We start from the raw sequence: 19,231 nt of genomic DNA, 5'->3' as shown, positions 1-19,231 counted from the left end.
AGTCAGCTCTCCCCCTCCCACTTAACCTTGCTGATTTCCTACTACAACCCAGCCCGCTCACTTCCCTCTTCTAACACCCACCTATCACTCCCTGGACCTTGATCTTGTCTATCTCACCATCAATCCCTTGTCCATGTTCTCCCTCAGGCCTAGAATTCCCTCCTCCTCTTATCTGGGAGCCCACCACTCTCCCCACCTTCAAAACACTTATAAAATCACATCTTTCATTCATTCATTCACTCATTGAATCGTATTTATTGAGCGCAAAGCACTATACTAAGCACTTGGGAGAGTACAATGTGACAGTAAACAGACACATTCCCTGCCCACAGTGAGCTTACGGTCTAAAGGGGGAGATGGATATTAATATAAATAGATACAAAAATAAATAATCATCTCCTCAAGAGGCCGTCCCAGACTAAGCCCTTTATTTCCTTCATCCACCCTCCCCTCCGCATCGACTATGAACTCGGCTGTGTAACCATTAGGAGTTTGACGCTGACCTCAGCTCCCACAATATTTATATATATATTCTTAAAGCCAGGTGTATATGTATCCTCTTATACTCTCTGGTTTCCCCTATGCCTAATCTATCTTAATGTCTGCCTCCCCTCGTGGACCAGAAACTCCTTTTGGTCAGGGATCTCATGTACCAACTCTTGTATTTTACCTTCCCATGTTTTTAGTACAGTGCTCTGCCCGCAGTGAGCGTTCAGTTGAAAGACTGATCCTAAAAATTTAATAAATAAGAACAGCAGGACTATAAAAGGCTTCTAGAGATTAGTTTGATTTAAACATATCTGTCATTACCAGATGATTTATTCTCCCTCTGGAGAAAAAGAACCATTAACGGTACATTCATTGTCCAATCCCATTCTCTGGATTTTAACTGCCATTTTCTTATCCTTGAGCAAGTTCTCTCAAGTTCTTTGTTGCGTGAGCAGTTTCTAGTTTGCAGGCTTCATCATTAGCAATTGGGGGATGCCAAGGGGTTTGGGAAAGGAGCACCGTGCCAGGTTTCTCTAGGCACAGGAAGTTCCACGGTTCAGGGGAAATCCCCCAAACCGTCCAGTATTTCAGGCAAAAGAGAATCGTTGACTCCTGAAGTGCCTTGGTGGATGCTCACTCCCTGCTTTGTGCTAGATTTGAAGACTTGGGCAAGAGGGACATATTTGCCAGAGATTTAGTCCCTGGGTTTTACAGGTCCGGAGATTCCCAGTCAAAATTGGTCTCTTTTCCCTTGAAATTTAATCTTGGTAAAGCACGATATTACTTCAGAAGAGATGGATACACAGTGCGGTTTATTCTTGGATTGCATCGAGCTCTGTCACAAAAGAAGAATAAGTGAATTAGAAACATATGGATTACCTTTGTCAGAGATACATGTGGGTTGAAAAATGATAGGGGGAAAAACATAAGAACATAAGAAATGCCATTACTGAATCGGACCAGAGGTCTTTCAAAGCCCAGTGTTTTGCTTTTGACTGAGGTAGCAGGATGGCTGGAGAAACCAGTTAACGGTTGTCTACTTTGACATCCATTCTTATAGTTAGATTTGCATCACCTAACTTTCCCACTCTTCCCCCTACTTTCCTAACTTTCCCTATGGCTACCCATTAAGCACCTCACATCTGTACTCTCTGCCCCCTTTTTTGAACTTATTTGCATTTTCAGCCCACATAACTTTCTGTGGTAATTTTTTTTTTGGGGGGGGGTGTTGTGGTTTTGTTAAGCGCTTACTATGTGCCAGGCACTGTACTAAGTGCTGGGATAGATACAAGTTAATCAGGTTGGACATCGATGAATTCTCTTCCTTTGCTGCTGTATTATACTTTCCCAAGTGCTGAGTACAGTGCTCTGCAAACGGTAAGTGCTCAATAAATATGATTGAATGAATGAATGAATGTTCCACCTAGGTCTTCCAGTTTTAATCCCCATTTTACAGATGAGGTAACTGAGGCACAGAGCAGTGAGGTGATTTGCCCAAGGTCACACAGCAGACAAGTGACAGGGCTGGGGTTAGAACCCAGATCCTTCTGACTTCCGGGCCCATGGTCTGTCCACCAGGTCAGGCCGAATTCTTTATTCCTCCCACTTCCCGGGTAAAGAAATAATTCCTCTTATTTTGGAATCCGCCACCTTCAAGTTGTGATGGGGATCTCTCCTCCAGTTGGGTGGGATTTGGTGAACAATGATTCCGGGTTCATCCCGCCCACATCCTTTGTGCTTGTGAACTTCAATATTTACCCCTCTCATCTTCATTTTAACAAAATGACAAGTTCTCATCTCTTCAGTCTAATCTCATATGGGAGCTTCTCTTCTCCTTTGACCATTGGCTGTTCTTCTGTAGCTCTATTATGTTCTTCTTAGAATGGAAGGACTAGCAAACTCTGGAGGCAAACTATGGCTTTGGCTTTATTTTCCGCTTTCTTCCGGATGGCACACGGCCTTTTGAAGTTTGTTTTCATCGCCGCAACCCACTCAGCCAATGATTTAAAATAGCATTCATCGATGACTTCGAGGTCTGGTTCTTGAGGCAGCACTGACAGTTCAGAGCCCACCATCTTGAGTTATGGTTTGGATTGTGTTTCCTCAGATGCAAGACTTCCATTTATTCCCGTTTGAGTTCCTCACCATTTCTGTGGCCCACTTAGTCCACTTCATACAATTGATAATGAATGCATTTCAAAAGATTTGAAACACAATTTGAGATGTTTAGTAATCCAAGCATGTGGAGCAATGGCCCAATCTCTGAATAAAAGACTAAGTTACTACCAACAAGTTCTATTTCTATATGGTATTTCTCGGCTTATTTTCTGCATAGGTTTCTTTTCGTGCTCTAGGTGCAGTCTCCTACTTATAATATATTTTTTAACCAAGCCAAAGAGCGATGTTAAGATTTTATTTGAGTTGACTGAAAAGAGGCAGAATATTAAATATCGTATTTGCTAATACACCGTTTTAGGGAATGGAACTCAATGACGATCTGTTAAAAGAACCAAAACCAAGATTCGAGATAAGAATTCAGAGCTACATTCTTTTATAAAAATGACCCCAAGTAATTCCTAAATTTTATACATCTAACTGCCTAGATTTCAATAAATCCAAGTCCTGGAAATGAGTTATTTGATGTCTTTAGCATTATTTGCTTTTCTACAAGTAATGAGCCCCTGAAGCAGTAATAAATTGAGCTGTTTTACCTTTTGAAGCCATCTTATGGACGATTCTGATTCTGTGCCCGTGCCTTTGGGTTATATCTTAAATCATAATCGATATTCTTTTTTCATCTTTCAAATTTCCTTTACTGGCTCATAAGATGTATTTAAGGTCAGTGTTTGATCGTATTTGTGCGTGTGGTGTATGTGAGTGTGTCATTGTCCTTAATATTTGAAGATGCTGCTACTGGCAACAGGTGTGGATGCTGAAAAGATGATTTGCAGTTGACATCCTATTCCACCGTGTGTGTTAGTAAAGATTGCCCTTTGAGGAGAGGCGGCACGGCCGAATGGTTAAAGCACGAGACTGAGAGTCAGGAGACTTCGGTTTTAGTCCCTGCTCTGCCACTTGCTGCCGTCTGACACTGGGCAGGTCCCTTAACTTCTCTGTGCCTTAGTTTCCTCATCTGTAAAATGGGATAAAATATCTGCTCTTCCTTCCCATTTTGATTGCGAGCCTCATGTGGGACAAGTACTGTGTTCGATCCGATTATGATGGTGATGGTATTTGCTAAGCGCTTACTATGTGCCAAACACTGTTCTAAGCGCTGAGGTAGATACAGGGTAATCAGGTTGTCCCACGCGGGGCTCACAGTCTCAACCCCCATTTTCCAGAAGAGGTCACTGAGGCACAGAGAAGTTAAGCGGCTCGCCCAAGGTCACACGGCGGACAAGTGGCGGAGCCGGGATTAGAACTCACGTCCTCTGACTCCCAAGCCCGGGCTCTTTCCACTAAGCCATGCTGCTTCTCATTGATTGATTGATTATCCTTCCCTATCAGTCATGTTTCAGTGATCGTGTCTGCTCTGTCCTATTCTGAACATTTATGTCTTATTGTCAAGTTCGAGAGCGACATGGAGAAGAAATGGGCAACAGGAAGAATATGATCACTTCTGTCATTAGAACCGAAAAATCCTCTTTCACACACTGGCCCTTGTCAAATCACCATAAATTTGTCATAGTCATGTAATTCATATTCAGCATATGTCCGAGCACAGACTAGGGCTATGCAAGGTGGTAGAATTCCATGCGGAGCCAGAAATAAGAACAGACTTTCCTTCAGAGCAGGACAAATTCCTGAGAGAAAATTGCATCACAGGAAGCTGTCATGTAGCCTAATTAAAGCTCATATGACCTTCATTTGATGTAGATTGGTAGCCTGAAGGAGGAAGAAAGGTTTGGGGGTTTTAACCAGACGCTGAAGAATTATTTAAGCAAAATTAAATGTATGACCGGGGTTTGAAAGACCATGCCCAGTATATTCGGTGGGATTTAGCAGAGGATCTGAGAGAATAATGCAATACGCAACCCTCTAGCTCAGCACAGAATTCATGTGGCAAGTCCAGCTCCTGCCTCACTGCTATAATTGTGGTAATTGTTAAGCGCTTACTACGTGCTAAGCACGGTACAGAGTGCTGGAGTGATACACGACAATCAGGTCAGACTCGGTCCCTGTACATGGGCTTCACAGTCTAAGGAGGTGGGGGAACAGGCAATTAATCCTCATTGTACAGATACAGAAAGTTAAGTGACTTGACCAAGGTCACACAGCAGGTAGGTGGCTGAGCTAGGATTAGGACCCAGGTTGTCTGACTCCCAGTCTTACGCTTATTCCCCTAGGCCCAGTGGGGAAGACCACTGGGAAGAACGGAGGACACTGAAGGTCATCCAGCTGCTGCCCTGACCAGCAATCGCTCGCTGATTCATAATAATAGTAATGTTGGTATTTGTTAAGCGCTTACTATGTGCAGAGCACTGTTCTAAGCGCTGGGGTAGATACAGGGGAATCAGGTTGTCCCACTTGAGGCTCACAGTTAATCCCTATTTTACAGATGAGGGCAATGAGGCACAGAGAAGTGAAGTGACTTACCCACAGTCACACAGCTGACAAGTGGCAGAGCCGGGATTCGAACCCATGACCTCTGACTCCCAAGCCCGGGCTCTTTCCACCGAGCCACGCACCACCTCCCACCAGTTGGGAACTGGGGAAGCAGCAGTGGGTGTGGGGTCGGGCTTAATAATAAATACCATTATTATAAATAGTAATGGGGTGGTATTAGAAACCCCAACTTTCCAGGGACGGACAAGTAAAGCTCATGGGCAAAGATTTTTGAAGTCAGATATGGAAGATGACTGGGGTCTCCATTGGCTGAGAAGGGGTGTGTGACATCCTGACACCAGAAACCAAAGGCAGAATCTCCCCCATTCCCCCGGTGAGAGGGGAAGGTTCTGAGGATCACAGGTCTCCCGACTAGGACGGCTACTGACTGCACTCGGAGACTCAGGATGCCTTGATGCCTCTGATAACTCCGTGTGCCCCGCCAGTAGTGATATCACGTGCAGCGTTTTGCGGCAGCCGGCTCCATCCTAGAGCGTTTTTCCAGTCAGGGGGCACAGAAGGGAGCGGGAGAAGAGGAAAGGAAGGCTTAGTCAGGGAAGGCCTCTCGGAGGAGATGTGCCTTCGATAAGGCTTCGAAGCCGGGAGAGAGTAGACTTCAGAGAGGGGAAGGAACTTTATATTTGGCAGAAAAGGGAGAAGTCAGAATTGGTGACGTTACATCTCGTTGATCCTAAGTTCAAGAAAGTTGGCAAGAATGAGGCTTTTTCAGCTCAATTTCCAAGTACTTTTGTTTTTCCAAAGTGACTCTTGCTAACTGACACCTGGCCCGTCACCTATTATCCCATGAGGTGAGAACTGCCTTTCTTCCTGGTTTGGCCAGTACTTCCAAGAAAATGCTGCTTTCCCACCAGGACTGCATGGTTTGTGATCTGTGAAGTCAGATCCTTATGCCTCCGCTTAATATGTACAGCGAGTCACCTTCCTCTGCAGCCGCAACAGCGACAGAGCAAAACACGTATTTCGGGGAATGCGTGAGGCCTCGGTTCAGAAGGTCCTATTACCCTAAAAGAAATTGTTCACCAGCCTCGACACCAGGATTCGGGGCAACCGTTACCTCTACCTCGTATTCCGGAGAACGCCGTGTCGATTTGAACGTGTAAGAGCTGTTCCGGGCATCCATGAGGCTTTGGCAATCAGAAATCGTGATCCATACCTCTTATCCTAGAATCGGCAGCAGAAATTCCCAGGGAAGTTTGTCTTTTCCTTTCGTCTTGCTGGAGAAGCAGCGTGGCCTAGTGGAAAGAGGACAGGACACAGAAGACTTGGGTGCTAATCCTGCCTCTCCCACTTGCCTGCTCTGTGACCTTAGCGAGTCATTTTGCTTCCCTGTGCCTCAGTTTAGCCATATGGGGATAAAATGTCCGCCCTCCATCTTAGACTGAGAGTTCCATGTGGGACTGTGTCCGATCTGATTATCGAGACCAGTGTTTGGTACGTAGTAAGCACTTAGCAATTATCACAACTATCATTATATAATTATTCCCACACTCCCATCCTCAAAATAGTGGAGCTGAAGTCCAAGGTCTTGGGGGTGGATTGGTGAGTGTGTTGCCAGGTACACAGGAAGGGTTGCCTGGGGTCAAGAGAAGCCAGCATCATTTCTGGGGGGAAGAAAATCTCCAGGTAGCAAGAAGTACCTTGGCCTAATAGGAAGAGCACAGGCGAGGGAGTCAGCGGATCTGAGTCTAATCCGGTTGTGCCACTTGTCTGGGAAAATTACTTAGACAAATTACTTAACTTCTCTGTGCCTCAGTTACCAAATCTGTAAAATGGGGATTAAGCCCTCTGACTGAGACTGGACACCTCATGTGAGACTCGATTATCTTGCATTTATCCCAGTGCCTAGAACGGTGCTTAACCCATACTCCGTGCTTAACAAATACCACAAAAACAAAACCCCAGACAAGCAAATAAGGGCCCATAGGTGGTTCTATGCAGGTGTAGTTGAATAGTCGAGTAGACCGTGTTTTGAGAAAACACACTCTCCTTCCCAAAAGGTGGGAAGTTATAGGGCACTGCTTGTGAGTGAAAGTCAGAGCCTGTTAGAAGCTATCAATCAATAAATCGTATTAATCGAATGCTTACTGTGTGCAGAGCACCAAGCTAAGCATTTGGGAGAATGCAGTGTAGCAGAGTTGGTAGACGTGTGACCTCAACGAGCTTGCAGTCTAGAGGGAGCTTATAGCCTAGAAGCCCTGGAGAGGGTTTCCGAGGAGTAAGCTAGCCCTTGCCTGGGGGCTGATGCCCTTAGCATTAGCCCCCTTCCTCATCCCTCTCCTCCCCCACTGCCGAAGACGTACCAGGCTCATTTACGTCAATATGGCTCTATTCCAAATGGATAAATATGTAGGGTTGAGACTCCGAGGGTGTCATAGAAGCCCTCCATTATCATCCTTCTCCTTCCCATTCCCTCCTCCCATCCGATCTCTGCTCCTCGCATCTCCTTTCACTCCACTCTTCTCCCGTCCTCAATAATCCAGATGACAGATTACGATTATCAAAAGCGACCTAGAGGCAGAAGTAAGGCCACACACCCGTCACTCAAAGCCAACTGACTCTCGGGGAGAATTGGTTACGATGACAGAACACAGTTTTAAATCGTGCCATTCCCCATCCTTTTAAAACCTTGCTGAAAAGAAGGGACGTGATCCCTTATCAGGAAAGACAAATTGCTGCATATAGATCATACTCTAGTCGGAAGAGTCGACGTGAATCCGGCAGTGGATCGTTTGAATTTTTAAAATGCTTTCTCTGTTGATCGGAAATGAACATCATCAGATGGTTGTGATTCCTCAGTGACGATGGGACGGGTTACAGCCCAGATGTCCTCCATTCGCCTCGCACATGCGGTAGGTTGCTGAAAAGCCTTGAGACAGATTAAAGGAAAGGTGGAAACCCAGGGGGAGTTCCCCAGGCCCAGATTCTCCCTCCCCGACCCTCACTGGGAATGCTCCTGCGCCTTCACCGCAAAGCAAGATGGCAGCTTTTGGCTCTGGAGCCTGCCTAGAAGGCAATATTTGGCTCGTCCTCTTTTGTGATTGAAGTTACTACATTTTAGCAGGTTAAATATTTACTGAATATTTCTCTCCTCGGCTTGCACTGTCTCACTATCTTCCCAGGGAGGGATGGCATTCCCCAAAAGCAAAGTGCTTTTGTTGTTATCACAGTTTTCCTTTCCGTAGTTTTATGAGCCATATTAAGTCAGTATGAGCCGAGTCTTTTTTGGGGAGGATACGGGGGGTGGGATAGGGGAACTGCAGCAGCAACAGCCACAGGCCCAGGCCACTCATCTCTCGCCTCCGCTTGGCATCCCCAGTGAGCTTTTGCCGGCCAGACTCCCGGGCCCGGGCTCGGGAAGGGAGTTGTGATTCTGTCCGGGCAGGCCTCCAGTGACTTTCCTTGCCGAGAATGTCAAGCGGTTATCTCTGAACTCCTGCTTGGCCCCTAGGTGACGGGGGAGGGCCTGGTAGAGAGTGGGTAGGAGAGGACCGATTTCTTCTCTCCCTTTAGTCTGACACCAGCGCTTCCAGTGTCTCTCCCTCCCTTCCGGCTGCATCTCACCTTCTCACCCTCTTCCATCTCATCCCGCTTCCTCCCTCTGTCGCACCTGCGTCCCTGACCTTCTCCCTGACTCCTCTCACGTAGCTCTCCGTCTCGGCTCGATCGCAAAGCCGATAGCTGCCAAGGCTTCCCAGAGAGCTAATAACTCCTAGTTAATTCCACCGGCAACTAGCGCTCAGTGCAATCCCTTACTGTGCTCATTCCCTTAGTTCGATCTCGTCCCCTTTCCTCCCTCCCTCCAAAGCCAAGAGGGCTAGGGACCTGCTCATCATTCGAGTATTCAGGAAAGTGGGGACTTCCACATTTCTTTGTTCTTTAGGCTTCTCAGAGTAAATTTTGCGGGAAATGAACTCAAAAGCAAGGGGCACCTCGCAATCACCCGGTTGCCTGAAATTCCAGTGTGATTCACCTTCTGATCCTTGGCGGTGTAGGCTCGGGGTAGCAGCTTCCTAGCCATTTCGTTACGTTGTCGAACGTCGTAGAGGAAGCCTTGCTTTTTGCCATTTGGAATCGTACGGAGAGCGCATCTTCAATCCCCATCTGCGGTCTTTTTCTTTCACCGGAGGCCCTTGTTTGACGGACAGACGGATCTTGGATCTACAGAAGAGCTTTAGCGCTTGAAGACATCAAAGCAAAATGTAAGCCTTTGTGACCCTTTGCTTTTGCTTTTCTAGTTAAGTCTTTGTGACTGAGCGCTCTCAGAATTTGGAATTGTGGGATAAAGAATTCATGGCAACGAAAAAAAAAAAAGAGTACTTCAAAGCTGGAGTTCGCGCCTTTCAAAGTCATTATCAGCCATTTGTTGAATGCACTGCTATCTACCCGGTCCTAACTTTAAATATATCAACGTAGCATGATTATGAAATCTTTACAGTTACTATTTAATGCGTCCACATTACATATTTAATCCATTCCATAGCTAATGATGAAAATTTACTCTGCAATATTTTCAACTAATAATTATGAATGTAATTAGAATGGGTGGGAGAGAGAATATGCCTGATTCTCCCAGTGCCCCAGCTACTTTCTGAAAGGAAACGGGAGGCTCATTATCCACGATTTGTCTCGGCACCAGGGTTTCATCTAGCGTGTCTGGGAGCATGGTCTGTCCAGCCATAAATGGGCTAGCTGGGCCTTAGGATCCTGAGAAAGAGCACCAACATAGTGCCTAACTTACTATTTTGGAGTAATTTAGTTGACCACATACTGGTGTTGTTGCTGTCATTTCCTGTACACTAGATTTCACTTCTGTCATTTTGTAGTATTCTCTGCTGCATTAGAGTCCCTCAGTGTTCTTTCTGTTAATAAACATGCTTTACTCTTCACAAAACTCAAGTAGCCTTGTCCCACTCTTGGCCAAAGTTATATCATGATTCCATTTTACTTCCTAGACACACTACAAGGATATTCTCAAGATAGTAATACCTCTGATTGCTTTATCGATTGTTAGATGGTATTGCATCGGAGGCCGCCTAACAGCGATTGTGGTTGCCAGGCCCTGTGTTAAGCGATGGAATGGATGCAAGGTAATCGGGTAGGATACGCTCCTTGTCTCACGTGGGTCTCGGGATTTATCATTTTCATATGGGAAAACTGAGGCCCAGAGTGACTGACCCAAGGTTATACAACAGGCAAGGTGGAAGGGCCAGGATTAGAACCCAGGTCCTCTGAATCCTAGCTCTGTTGCCCTTTTCACTCCTTCCCATGTGCAATGGTAAAATAATTCTTTAGAACTGAGATGATAATAAATGAACTTATCAAATTTTGTGTCGAATCTCTAACCCCCAAAGTCCAAACACTGGGAAGGGACTCTTCTTCTGGAAGGGAAACCAGCTCAAAGACGAACGAGCTTCCTCTGGTTACAGGCTCAAATTGGGCAGACTGTGATTTCCAGGGGTTGGAAGTCATGGCTTTCATTACTGCTGAGCATTAAGGTCCAAGAGAAAATAAATCTAATTTCTCGTCGCTTCAGTGACTTGGTCCTTTAATCAAATGGGGGGCGGGGGGGGGGGGGGCGGCACGAGAAAGAATCATTAGCTGATGGTCAAACTGATTAAAATGATGATGGGAAAGGAAATAAAAGCACGTTATAGCCAAGGGAAGTTCTGTCACCAATTGTCACTGAAGAGCCTCTAGAGTCCCGCAAGATGGATGGTTAAAAAATTTTTCACTCTCATCTACTCTGCAAACCCAGGGAATACGATGCAGGTGCCTGATGTACTATGTATAAACCACCTTTGGAAACCATTCCCGATTGGGTACAAACACACCGTTAGGTGGAAAACTCCTTAAGGGCAGGGATCGAGATTCCTCACTCTCCCCTGAACTCTTAGCCCAGGGCTCTGCCCATAGTATAAGTGCTTAATAATAACACTGACATGCACATCTACACACAGGATCTCAATGTTCTTTTTGCCTGGTAGGTAGATGGCATGGTCCGGTGGGAAAACATTTAAATAAAGAGAAGCAGCACGGCCTAATAGAAAGAGCACAGGATTGGGAGTCTGGAGATCTGAGTTCTATTCCTGGCTCTGCCACTTGCCTGCTGGGTGACCCTAGGCAGGTTGCTTAACTTCTCCGGACCTCAGTTTCCGCACCGGCAAAATGGGGATTAAATAAATACCTGTTCTCTTACCCCTTGGACTGTGAGCGCTGTGGGGGTCAGCGACGGTGTCTGATCTAATCGTATTCATTCAATTGCATTTACTGAGTGTTTACTGCGTGCAAAGCACTATACTAAGTGCTTATCCGTATTATCTGTATCCCAGCTCTTAGCACAGTGCTTGATACCAAATAAGGCCTTAACCAATATGTTATTATTACAATGAAAATCATGGATGAGTAAGCCCAAGCTCGCCATACCCTTGCTGTGTGACTTTGGAAAGTTTCTAAGGCACTCTAGTCTTCAGTTTTTCCATTTGTGTGATGGGGATAATGCACATTCCCACCCATCCCCATTTCATAATGGCTCAGTCCCAATCTTAGCAGGAAGAAGGTGCTGACAGAACATCTTCCTGGATGACAGAATCCAGACAGAGAGGTAGAAAAAAACTTTACCAAGTCAGGTGATAAACTTCCATCGGATGGACCTGGGGAAGGAGATAAAGGCTCAGGTGCACGCATACCTCCTTCACCCCCGGAATCCAGCCACAGAAGCAGTGGCCTAGTGGAGAGAGCCGAGGCCTGGGAGTCAGAGGACCTGGGTTCTAATCCTGGTTCTGCCACTTCTCTGCTGTGTGACCTTGGGGGGGTCACTTCCCTTCTCTGGGCCTCAGTTATCTCATCTGTAAAATGGGGACTAAGACCATGAGCCCCATGTGGGATAGGGACTGTGTTCAACCCAATTATCTTATATCTCCCCCAGAGCTTAGTACAGTGCCTGACACTGAAGAAATACCTCAATTAGTATTATTGTTGTTATTATTGTTGTTATTATAGTCTTCTTCCCCACATCCTTTCCTCTCCCAACTCTCCAAAGTCATACTACCTGCATCAGAATTCAGGGAAAATGTAGATGTGTCCAACTTTCTAGGTGAGCGAGAGGTCTGGAGCCAATCTCCTACTTCCATCAGAGCCATCAACATGCACTACACAGCACAGTATCCTCACTGAGCACATAATAAGCCACAGTTGCTTCCCCAAACAATTGCACTGTCCTTCTGCCTAACTGACAGCTACGCATTTACATTCTTGTAGATATACTAGAATATTCCAGGAAACAGAGGCAAGGGAAAAGAGCTAACATATAATCGAGAGTTTTTAGAGTTTTTCCAAGACTTAGAAGAGAAATATTTTGAGATTCCCTCCAAAATGGTATTGACAGACAGGAAATTGAAGTCTTAAAGGCCAAAATAACTGCCAACAGGAAGAAAGTACAATCAAAAATCCACTGACAGTGAAATCGAACATCTGGCTAAGGTTTTAAGGCAATTTTATAGAAGGGAGAAATTCACATTCACAAGGGCTATTGGCTATTTTATTTAAGACAGGGAAGGAATCAGGAATCAGAGGCCCTTAACTTTATTGAATTCAGGCCATAAAATATCTGTGGGAGCTTTGTCGCAAAGACTGGTAACAGTAGGTGGTAAAATGAGGCTTGAAATTGTGTAATAAAAGGGAATTTTCGGACTGCTTAGCCACCTAAAGAGAAAGATTAGAGCATCCCAAATAGGTGGAAGGTTACTTAGTGAGCACTGATTGAGAGAAAGTGATAAACCATAGTGGGGGTGGGGAGGAGAGGGCGGGTGGAAGCAGTAGCCCTGTCAGGAGCAACGGGAGAGTCGGCATGGCTCTGTGAAAAGAGCGTGGGCCTGAGAGTCAGAGGACCTGGGTTCTAATCCAGCTCTGCCAATTGCTTGCTGCGTGAGTCACAAGTCACTTAACTTCTCTGTACCTCAATTTCCTCAGCTGTAAAACGGGGATTAAATACCAGTTCTCCCTCCTGCAGAGACTGTGAGCCCCATGCGGGACAGTCTATGGAAAGTGGTAGAACTGATGTTGACTGGTTAAAATTCCTAATGTTGGTGATGGAGTTACTCGTAACCAACCAGCAGCCTTGCTTCATTAGCTGAGTCGCTGCAGCACACTCAAGGTCAGTACAATCTATGGATAAGAGGAAGCATATATATCCATGTACACACAAATACATTTGTATTTGTATTTGTGTGTACATGGATATATATGCTTCCTCTTATCCATAGATAAGGTTTACACACAAAAACACAAACCCCCACACTCATTAGGACAGTTGGCGGGCCTGATTTCAGTGGCTCCTTATCAAGGAATAGTATTTACTGAGAGCCTACTGCGTGGAGAAACACTCTTCCAGGTACCTGAGAATATAATGTAAGAAGGAGAAAAGGGACATAGAATCTTGAAGCCAGTGATCAGGAGCTTCGCTTTATGCGGGGGAAACGTCTAACTACTGGTGTTCTGGGGTAAGTCAAGGGATGTGTGCCAACCAGCGATTGATAAAGACGATCCAGGCAACGGAATGAAGTCTAGACTGAAGAGGGGAGAGATTGAGGGCGGGGGGACCCTCGAGGAGGCTGTTGCAGGAGTCAAGTCAGTAGAAATGAGAGCTTAATTCATTCATTCGATCGTACTTATTGAGCGCTACCATACTAAGCCCTTGGGAGAGTTCAGTACAACAATAAACAGACACATTGCCTGTCCACAGTGAGCCACGGAGGTGCCTGTAAGGATAGGAAGTCGGGGGGTGGATGTGGAAAATGTTGAAGAAAACAAAAATTGGGATTTTTTTTATTTTAGTGGTATTTGTTAAGCGCTTACTATGGGTCAAGCACTGTAGTAAGCACTGGGGTAGATACAAGATAATCAGGTTGGACACGTCTCTGTCCCACACAGGGTTCAGAGTCTTAATCCCCATTTTTCAGATGAGGTAACTGAGGTGCAGAAAAGTTATGTAACTTTCTCAAGGTCACACAGCAGACAAGTAGTGGAAGGCAGGGTTAGAACCCAGGTCCTCTGAATCCCAGGCCTGTGTGCTTTCTACTAGGCCACATCACCTCTCAACAAAATGAATAGAAGAGTTAAAACACAGATAGGAGTCTGTTCTCCTACCCTCACTTCTCTTCCCCTTAGAGAGTGGGAACTTCTGAGAAGCAAGGAATGATCTATTCGAGTGAGATCCCCCTGTCTACTTCACCGTTACTTGTGTCGCCAGCTCGTTTGATCCCTGCTAGACCAGGGTGGAGGAAGGCAGTGAAGCAGAGAGCAGGGTTTGAGTTCTTCCCGTTTCTGTGGGAGAATTTGAGGTGTGGCTGAGGGAAAGAGTGTGTCAGAGATGGGAGGCTGTGGAGACAACTGAGGCTCGTTGACTCATCATTCAGCATTCTCTTTAGGTGCTACTGGATGGAAAGGGGAACGGTAAGAATATATAGATAGGCGGAGTGTTCTGAGCTCTCCACAAGAAAGACACAATGTAAAATGAAGGCATTTTGGAGACTTCTCAGGTTTTCAGAGGAAGAGAGAAACCAGGATGGGCTTGGTGGGAAATTCATCACCTTTGCCCCACTCCTTCAGAACAAAGCTCAACAGGTAGCCTAACAGGAGGGGCCTGGTTTCCAAAATAGTTTGGGACTAAAGGCCCTGGGGTGGACTTCACCCTTATTAAGAGCCTGAGAATGACTACTCGAGGGAAAAAGCCCACTTTCCTATCGAGTCGGGTGCTTCTACCAGAATAGATCCATTTTCCAAATTTCCCCACTTTCTTCCAGGGCTCTGAAAAATTCGATGAGCACCAGGGGCCCTTGCGATGTATCAGCCAAGCAGTCTGAGGCCATGAAAGGTAAGATGGATTTAAAGGGGTGACTGAATAGTGGAAACGGCTCCAATCTCATAAAGTAAGAGACGGTGAACGTCTCTAAGGTGCATTTGCGCTGATATATGCATTGCAGCAAAGCCTGTTGATTGAGATGTTTGGCAGCGACAGGGACGGGAAACACTCGTCCAGATGCTTTTTATATTTTATTGCCTGACAAGAGAAAACAAGGGACTTGGAATGAATTGGAATGAAAGAGGGTCTACAACCAAAAGAAAGAAACATCTCTCTCGGTTGTGTGCTTCCTGTGGAGGAGAGGTTGGGTCGAAACTAATCAGTGGCTTCTCAGGGCAACTCTTTGTGGTATTTCCAGCTGTAAACACTTCCCCAAGCTTCAGGCTGCCTGCTCTAGGGCATCGACTAGATCGCTAGCTCCTCCGTGGCAACGTTCATGTCTCCTAATTCTATTGGTCACTTGAGGTCTGTATGCTGGGTTGGCCAGGAAAGTGTGGTCCCATTTAAATCCACGCGCCCAGCAAGTTCAGTTTCAAAGGGCTCATCTCTGGAAGCAGTGTGGCCTAGTGGAAAGTAAAAACGCAGGACCGGGAGTCAGGAAACCTGAGTTCTGATCCCGGCTCTGCCAATGCCCTCTTGTGTGATTTGGGGCAAGTGACTTAACCCCTCTCTTCCTCAGTGTCCTTATCTAAAATGAGGATTTAATATCTGTTCTGCCTGCCATGTGGGGCAGGGATTGGGTCTGATCTGATTCTCCTGTATCTACCCAGCATTTAACACAGTGCTCAGCGCAGCGAACTCTCCCCCACTGTGGGAGGCCAAGACCGTGTCCAATTCCCACTTGTGTATTCTTTCACAGCGCTTACCTAGTAGAGTGCTCTGCACACTGTAAGCTCTTAATAAATACTATTACAGCTTAGGACTACTGCTTAACATACCACGATTCTTATTCATATTCTTATTGTTCTTATTAGTATCTTATCCACTCTGATGTCAAAGTACTTATTTGGTTTGCTGATAACTTCCTTCCCACATCCCTCAGAAATACCACTGTTGTCACCAATCTCAGTGTAGACGATGAATTAGGAAATTGTTAAACACAACGATCAGGGTAAGAGTTGCTTCATTTCTGCCTTGTCGCCCATGTTTTAGGAAAGCTCCTTTAGAAGGGATAGACAGTTATGTGGCTTCAGCCGATTCTCCCCCCCTTTTCCTAACAAGGATTTCCGGCACCTTTCAGAGGCTAAATTCAATTAATATGGAAATGAAATTGACATCACTAGGTAGCAGCACAGATCCCTGGGGCCTCAATTCTGCTGTCAGTTATGCTTGTCTGCCTCTTGTTGAAGTCACCAAGGATTCAAATTTGACTCTAGATTATTATTGCCATAAGTAGTAGATGTAATATCACAATTACCAAGACACCCTGGATAAATAAAAGTACATTTGCAACAGAGTATATACCATAAAGCTTGAGTTTAAAATTACCAGGCCTCCTTTTCTTCCCATGAAACATTTCACAGAAGTAGCCTGGTGTAATGGGAAGAACACAGGGCTGCCGTCCGTGTGACCTTGGACAAGTCACTTGGGTTTCTGTGCACCGGTTTCCTCATTTGGAAAAATGAGGATTAAGTAACAGTGCTCTCTCCCCCTCAAATTGTAAGTCTAATGTGGGACAGGGCCTGTGTCTGATTTGGTTATCTTGTATTAAACCCATGCGTAGCACAGTGCTTGGCACAGAGTAAGTGCCTGACAAATACTGTAAATGGGGAGAAAAACCTTAAATATACCATGCACATTAACCCAGGCTCACAAGCGCCCCAAGGTGCTTTACCCCAACTCTGAAGCCCCACTCCTGGGAGCTGTAACAAAATGTCACCAATTCAACAATGCATTTTTAAAGAGGTGAAAATCCAATCCATTTTCATGGTGATTCTTCACCTGCAGCTGCCCCTCCTTCCCATACTTCCCCTCCTTTTTATTCACTCATTCATTCAATCGTATTTATTGAGCGCTTACTGTGTGCAGAAGACTGTAGTAAGCGCTTTATTTCACCACTAACCTTTCTCTGCCTTTCCGACTCTTTCCCTGCCTGACAGTCACCTGCTGACCAATCTTCCTTCACAGGATTTTCCCCTCCATTCCCTGACATTTCTTCACTGCCCAGTCCCGAAATGCAAAGTCTTGTAGTTCACGATCAACTAGAATCCAAAATGTAGAAATAACACTGAATCATAACAATAATGGTAATTGTGATATTTGTTAAGCGCTTACTAGATGCCAAGCATTATATTCAGTGCTAGAATAAATGCAAGATAATCAGGTTGTTCACAGTTCCCCTCCCACATGGGGCTCACAGTCCAAAGAAGAGAGAGAGAACAGGTATTTAGCCCTCAGTTACTGATGAGGAAACTGAGGCACAGAGCCTTTAAGTATCTTCAAGGTCATCCAGAAGACAAGTGGCAAAGCTAGACTCTCCTGCTCACGCGTAGTAAGTGTCCTTGTACTTTATTATAATCTGTATTCATTATTTTAATTGAATTTACTTTCTTGGACTGAGGCGATGCCAACATGCTGTCAAATCTCGTGTCAGGCTATGTGAGCTCAGCATGCCTTTCGGTGGTTCCAATAATCTTGACGTGAGTGTGGGAAGTCAAATTTATGTCTTGGAAATACTGAGTCCAAATAGTTCAGAAATGGAGGAAGCTGATCAGGGACACAGTGCAGGAAAAGGCTGACCTCATTAACCAGCAACTTTTTTTTTTCAAATAGTATTTGTTCAGCACTTACTATGCGCCAGCCACTGTACTAAGCAGTGGGGCAGATACAAGGTTGGACACAATTCTTGTCCCGCATGGGGCTTGCAGTCTTAATCCTCATTTTACAGATTAGGTAACAATGAAGTGAAGTGATTTGCCCAAGGTCACACAGCAGACAAGTGGCAGATCTGGGATTAGAACCCACGCCATTCATTCATTCAATCATATTTACTGAGTGCTTACTGTGTGCAAAGCACTGAACTAAGCACTTGGGAAAATACAGTATAATAGTAAACAGATACCATCCCTGCCCACAGTGAGTTTTACAGGTCCTTCTGATTCCCAAGCTAGGGCAGGCTGCTTCTCAACCTTGTGATCGATTTTGAGCTGCTGGGGTTTGAGGATGAGGAGGGAGGAGAAAGAATAACAAGGAAGATTGATAATTGATGAAAATAGGACCCCAGTGATACAAAGATAGGCAATAACAGTGCTCTGCACACAGTTAGTGCTCAATAAATATGATTTAATGAATGAATAAATATGATTGATTGCCTTGATTTGCCATGGGCAAAGCAGGGTGTAGTTTTTTTGACCCACCCCCCCACCCTTACCCCACGGGGCTTAAAATGGTTGAATAATTCATACAGAAACAAAACAAAACAGCAAAAAGAAAAAAAAAATCCCAATTTTAAATCACCAAACCCCGGAGGATGAGAGGACGTGAGTTCTGCACAACCCCCCCTTTGATTTCCACAGCATCCGTTGGAGAATTTTGGAAGCGCATATCCAGCTGTGATTATTTCAACCTTTTATTTTCTTATCTTTTGTTACCCTCTCTTTTCTTTGAAGAAATATACGCCTTCTTTGAAGTGCTCCTAAAAGAGTATTATTAGAGCCATTTGGAGTTTGGTCCCACAAACCTGAGTCATTTTGGATGCCCTCTTGCACAGTTAATTTTTCTGGTAAATTCTCTGAAGTAAATGGAAAAGGCTGCAAAAATCTAAGAAGAGATTTTCAATCCATTTAATCTCTAATAAGAGAAGATTTTTATTACATGTTATTTCTCTTCCCGGAACCTAAGAGATATACCTATTCTGTTCAGAGGGCTCAGGTCAAGATAAAGATTTGGAAATGAATGTAAACCTGGCTTCAAGGGTGAAGGAAATCACATTCATAGAACAAATGATACATGGAAACACTCGTATGCCTCAGTGCTTCAAGATGTCTATTTGTTCAAAAACATAACTTCTGGAAATTTAGTGCTTTAAAATCTGAAGATGATTTAAGGCACAGAAGATGTTTTTTCTTGTTTTGTAATGTTTTGACCATAGTTTTCCTGCCACAGTGCTATTGTGAATAGGCTCAACATTCCAGTCAAAACACTGATAGGAGTCAAGAGTTGGTTCTAATCCTGCCAACCTCTTTGTGACTTTGAGCAAATCACTTAACCTCTCTGGGCCTCAGTTTCTTCCTCGGCAAAATAGGGATAAAAGCCTAC

At 45.0% G+C, this 19,231-nt stretch overlaps 1 long non-coding RNA gene across 2 annotated transcripts; it reads right to left on the bottom strand.

The window, feature by feature from the left end:
• Positions 1 to 768: 768 nt before the first annotated feature.
• LOC103164749 lies at positions 769 to 9,330 on the bottom strand. 2 transcript variants are annotated; one of them, XR_003755759.2, is made up of 4 exons: positions 9,086 to 9,330; positions 7,805 to 7,981; positions 6,176 to 6,347; positions 769 to 1,324 (listed from the first exon to the last, which is right to left on the bottom strand). It is a non-coding gene; the product is annotated as an uncharacterized LOC103164749 (long non-coding RNA). The 2 variants fall into 2 exon arrangements; XR_484312.3 differs by having other exon boundaries at positions 6,269 to 6,347.
• Between the last annotated feature and the right edge of the window lie 9,901 nt (positions 9,331 to 19,231).

This window comes from Ornithorhynchus anatinus, chromosome X3 (genome assembly GCF_004115215.2).
Source record: "Ornithorhynchus anatinus isolate Pmale09 chromosome X3, mOrnAna1.pri.v4, whole genome shotgun sequence".
Classification (NCBI taxonomy): domain Eukaryota; kingdom Metazoa; phylum Chordata; class Mammalia; order Monotremata; family Ornithorhynchidae; genus Ornithorhynchus; species Ornithorhynchus anatinus.
The sequence above is the reverse complement of the archived record's forward strand: the minus strand, read 5'-3'. Positions and strand labels throughout refer to the sequence as shown.